Raw genomic sequence first — 5691 nt, 5'->3', positions numbered from 1 at the left:
CTGGCAGGGAACCCGCGGGCCCAACGCAGCCTCCTCGTTTGCCAGGGGAATTTCTGTCCCCTCTCCTCTATCTTTCCCACTCCCGCAAGCATGGATTAGCATTAGTTGTATGGAATTAGGGGGAAAATAGCTTTCTGAGTATTAGATTTAAAGACACAGACTGAACACCACATTCTCTTTCCACTGCATTGCTGCATATATCCCTAAAGTCAGGCCGTACAGCTTGGTGTCAGACTCAGTCCTGATCCCCACAAAGTGGATGGCACAAGTTCATCCATGTCAGACTCTGACCCTGACAGGGTCACAGCAGCTTTACACCATAAACTGTGGATGTATATGTATACAGACAAAAATGTATCTTTATAATTATCTGTTTTTACACAAGTGAGAGCTTCAGGAAGAAAAAACCAGGTAACTGTTGACAGGCAAAAGCACAGTCACAAAGGGCTCCTGTCTCCTCCTTTCCCCTCCTTTCCCACTCCCAGAAAGGGCGATAAGAAATGCCCTAATATTTACCCCATGCACTTGCCATTTAAATAGGAAATCTAATCGTCAAAGTCTGACATTTTCTTTCTTCTAAATTAATATAATGGAGGGCGTAAGGGGTAATAAATGTGCTTACTCCAGGGTGAGCAATCTATGGAATGGGTGTATGCTTTAAAAATTTAAGCGGACTTTTTCCATCCTGCCTCGGTGGGACAGTTATGCACATACACCCATCCTTCTAGACAAAAGAAAACAGAAAACAATTTTTAATTCACATAGGAAGGGAGGGATCTGGCCAAACAGGCAGTGTGTCCTTGGCTTCTCTACAAACTGAAATATTTCACACCACCTGTTTTAATTGAAACAAAATTATGAATCTACCCCATGCCATTGCGTATTAATGGAAACTTCAGGAAAGGGGAGGTGGGCACATGAATATGTCCACTCATACAAACAACTCTTCTTTGATACGTGAAAGGAACTCCCTCCTCCAACAGCTGCCAGGTTTTGTACAGCAGGCAGGGGACTGGTGAAGGCCTGGCTCCTCTTTAAATCTCCCTATCAACTGCCTGTGCTGCCCTGTTTCTGTTCCAGATCCAGAAGGCCCCAGCTGCCCCTCACTCACAAGTGGTTGCATGAGAAAGTCAGAAAAGAATTTATCTCGCACCAATGCCTGCCCAGTTACCCCACCAGACCTCTGCCTGCCCCATGAACCAGCATTCCCAGTGTCCAGCGCTGTAGGCAGCGGAACTGCTAGGAAGTGCAATAAGTGGAGCTGCTGAAGGGATGTGTTATTCAGCACAAGGGTAGTTGCTCACCATTTCAAGTTTCTATGCCAGGAACTGTACCATGCTTTATGAATCACAGGCAGAATCTTGGTCACTCAGGTTTAAAACACAGACATTCTAACAAAGCCCACACAACTAACCCCTCACCATGCATTTGAACTGTTTCCTAGTCTGCACTGTGCATGAATGCTAAGCAGAGGACTGACCTGAACAGCACTCATAACAGAAACCATTATAAAGTGAGGGTAAAAAAGCAGTAGTTAAAAATTGAGAGAACTGAAAACTGTTCTTCTGGTACCTGTGTCAACACTGAGGTGCCCTGCTGGCTTTCCTCCAGCTCCTGGAGAAATACATTTCCCATTGCTTTGCTTGTGCCATTTCTGCTAAACTTTAAAGAAGAAATCATCTGCTAGACTCAGAAAAAGTGATCTGTGTACTGTAAAGTACGTCTACTAATATTTCATCAGTCCCAAGCTGGAGGGTTAAAATGGTTGCTGAATACAAGTTAGTTTGCACAGTTCATTTTTTAAATTTCTTAAGAAGCAGTTTGGTTGCTTGAACTTTTCAGGAAGTGATTATTCAACTCTATGTGCTGAACTCATTTTAAGAAAATCTAAGTGTTTGTCTGGCTGAAATAACTTGTAAATGAACTAATTTTTTTTCCTCTGTCTTTTTTTGTTGTACTTCAGGCATTGTAGGCACTAGCAATTATATTAGTTCTAGTGTGGGAAAATATTATAATTGAGATCTGGTAAGTTATTTGCAGACTTCAAGTTTTTCTTTACACTGTGCTGACATTTAGTACAGCCCCGGTGAGGAAAACAATGCTGCCATTCATAGCTCTAGACGTAGATTTCAATCGACTTAAGCGGGCATAATGAAACTTGGTCATTCACCGGTTACCCATATTGTGTTCTCAAATTTTCTCTCAGCAAAAGTATAATGACTCAGTATTGTATGGTTGCATAGACAAGGGCTCAGAACAAGAGACACTAGTTTTGTCTGACGGTGTGAGAAAGTTGTGAAGGGATCTTTTCTTCCAGATGGTGTTAAATTCAGCTGCCTTTTTAACATTGGCCTTGCACAGCAATCTGCTGTTCTCTTTTCACAAAGAATAAGCTCCAGTCCCTGCTAATTAACATGCACACTCACGCAACCTGCAACTACCTTCCAACTGTTTTACAATGCACTGGTATGCTAAATAAACTTGATCCGGTCTCCTCCAGTGCTAGAAGTAGCTTGGAGAGAACTGGGCACTGAAATTTCAGCTTTCTGTGTTTGGGTTTGGTTTTTCATCCCATTACATAAAGCTTTTCCTTTGCTTGATAGACTGACTTTTTTCTCCTACAAGATTTGAGGGAACAACACTTAACAGGTAGGTAATCCTAGGGAAGGATTACCTTTCCTAGTTACTTGCTGCATGAGCCTCTTAAAGCATAAAAATGAGGGCCTGCTACCACATTTCCATACACTGTCTTTTCCCAAGTTAGAAGTTTACTGTGTAGGAGAAAAGGTGCAGAGAAATGAAGGAGCGAAGGAGTAGGAGTAGTAATATTAATAATAGCAATAATAGCCAGCGATATTTTATTGATTGATAGTCACGTGACATTAATAAGGTACAAAACAATTTAAGATGACAATGGCCAACACGCGATTATAATGCTGCTATTTTTCTCTGATGCTTTCCTTCACAAATTTACACTGAAGACCAAGACGCAAGCAACAGCTTAAGTAAATTGACACTATTCATGCCTAAGTAAACAATGGGTTTCCCCAGAAAACAGCTTATCGCCTTAATTGAAGCTCGTTGAGAAAGAAAGCCGCGCACTTTGTCATGTAAATGTTAATTTAGTAGACAATGGCTCTAGGTAAACAGCACCCCTAGACAAGCAGTAAATGAGGGGCGGGCATTTTGCGGTGAAAGGCTGATGGCTCAAACACGGTTCCGACGTAAATAAACACAGCTCCCCTCGCCGGGCGCTGCAGCAGTAAAACTTTGGCACATGTAGCGCAGCCAAAACGGAAGTTTAACCTCAAAAGAGCCTGGCCGGGGTCCCGGTCGGCACTGCCGGCAACCACCGGGCGGGAACCTCTGGCCGAAACTAAGGTTGCTTTAACAGCTACAGTGAGGATGGGGTAACTTTTGAGGCAAAATTCTTTGGTTTAGCTACAGAGTACGCCTGCTGCATCCTTCTTACAGTGCAGTGTGTGGCGTGAAGGTGAATATTCCCACTGTAAGCCCCAAACCAATACGTTTTATAAGCAGTTCAACAACAAAGTGAAAATACAAAAGAAAATTCAATAACTATTAAAAGCGGCGTGCAGAGGTTTGCCCCAGACGGATGGAGACCACTGAGCCCCATTCCCTTATCGCTGATCTTGTTTTAATCTGCCGTGGAGAATGTTCGGTTACTAACACAGTATCATATTCCAGCGTGCCTCTGGGAAGACGTTTAGGTCAAGTCCAAAGGAAATACGTTACCCCGAGCAATTAATCCTTCTCGATTTCGCTGCGAGAGGCGCCTAAGCCGCCATAATTACAAAGATAAAAACAGAGGACTCTTGCAGGGGCATCCCGACACGCCTGCCCTGGCCTTCCCTTCCTCCATCGGGACCAAAATCCGCGTCCCTCCGCGCCCTCCGCGGGAGAAGGGTGCAAGTTCCGCCCCGGCTCAAGTTCCGCCCTTCTCTCGCGGAAGGCGTGTTCTGCAGCCACGTCCCATTTGGGGAGCGCCCAGGTGTGCACATCCCCTGCACGTCGTTTAACGGAATCAATTAGGCAAGACAGACCCTCCGCTTCTCCATCCCCTCCCTCCACCCTTTCCCCTCCCCCCCCCGTGTTTTTGTCAGGTCTGTATACGTCCTAATTATTTCGGTATGGGATGCCAGAGCTGTTTCCCGGATAGATCTGATCATCCTTAAACAAAAAGAGAGGAGGCGCACACGTGGGTTTTGGAGTAAATGTCACTTTCATTTCCAATGCTAGGCGCAGAGCAAGGCACAGAACATTTTTTAACACTTTGACAGGGGGGAGGCGATCTCGTCTGCATCACGTCTTTCTGCTTCAGTAGCTTCCTCAAGGAAACCCTCACGAAACAGAGAAGCATCTATGCTCTCGTTTTGAATAGAGGAAAAAAAAAATCGGCCATTATTTTTTCCCCCCCATCTTTGTCCAGCTCCGCCGCGTTCTAAGTAGATATAAATTATTAAGCTTGTCTGCACTTCGGTGTAAACTTTTTCTGAAAGACGGCGTTCATATAATTTGCAAGTAACCTCGATGCCTTGACTCAGATGCACACAGACAGGTTTTGAGTTGGTTTGTTGCTTTTCTGTTTTGGTTTCTTTTTTTCCTCAGTTCAGTAGTCAGCTCTGTGTTATCAGCACCACCATCTTCATCATCACCAGCAACCACCTTTATTTTTTAGGCCATTTCATTGCAATGAATCACTTCGCAAAATGAAACTCAGCATTAGGTTTCTAATAGAAAAAGAAATCATGTATATCCTCTTAGTCCGGTTGAACGTTGACTGTTCTGGGTTTCTATTTATTTATTCAACAGCAATATTTGCACATACATTGTTTACCATCAGTACCATGTTCTCTCTGCAGCGGGTAGATATCCATTCTGTGCCATGCGACAGCTTCATATTTTGGAATAAATATGCCATTTACATTCCTCCAGTCTCATCTTCAGCTGTAAAAATGTTAGATTCAATAAGCATTCCTGACTCATCTCGATTATTACTGTCTCTCGCAGCAGTCTTTCATTTTCACATGCTGTACGATGATCTTGAAGGAGTTTTTACTTTCGGTTATCTAGCTTTATGAAGACCAAAACACTCATACAGCTAGATAACCAAAGATAACAACTCGCTTCCCTCAAAGCTTTTTTAAATTATTTTTTTTTTTTTTTTTTTAGTCCTTGCTACAATCCAGATTCTTTCTGGCAAACATGTTGTTTCCTCCAAGAGCACTAGTGCTGCTTTAAAATGTCATCCTTTTATGTAAGTATGTCTGTATGTATGTGCAGCTAATAACTTCCAAAAGCGATTTCTTGCCTTCAAAGTTTATTCTGAACTTTTTGTTTCAGCCAGTAATTTCCGGGAGGGATAGCCAACAATTCGTCTGTTAATACCAGAAAATAAAAACCAGCTAATATGTTGAGTCAAGTTGCATTAGGAGAGAGGAGCATCCATCCTTTTACAGGCCCCTATTTGTATTGTAAATCGCTTCGTTTTCACGAAAGACTCCTTAGCTTCTATGAAGATGTAAAGCCTTCTGCAATTTCCAGCGCAGTATAAGGAGGAAGAAGAAAGGGGGGAAAAATCCATTTCAGTAGGAGGTAACAACATGACTCGAGGATGCGGCTCCTGATCCCTTAGATTATGCACGACATAGACCTCTTTGCGAAATGGTG

The 5691-nt window shown here is 43.1% G+C and overlaps 1 protein-coding gene across 5 annotated transcripts in view; it reads right to left on the bottom strand.

Annotated features, from left to right (window-relative positions):
- TMEM161B (transmembrane protein 161B) overlaps positions 1–5691 on the bottom strand; it is a 167023-nt gene that overhangs the window by 151075 nt on the left and 10257 nt on the right. The gene's annotated exons all lie outside the window — the stretch shown is intronic.

Source organism: Corvus brachyrhynchos, unplaced genomic scaffold, assembly GCF_000691975.1.
Source record: "Corvus brachyrhynchos isolate BGI_N302 unplaced genomic scaffold, ASM69197v1 scaffold213, whole genome shotgun sequence".
In the NCBI taxonomy this organism is placed as follows: domain Eukaryota; kingdom Metazoa; phylum Chordata; class Aves; order Passeriformes; family Corvidae; genus Corvus; species Corvus brachyrhynchos.
This window is presented reverse-complemented; position numbering and strand designations above follow the sequence as displayed.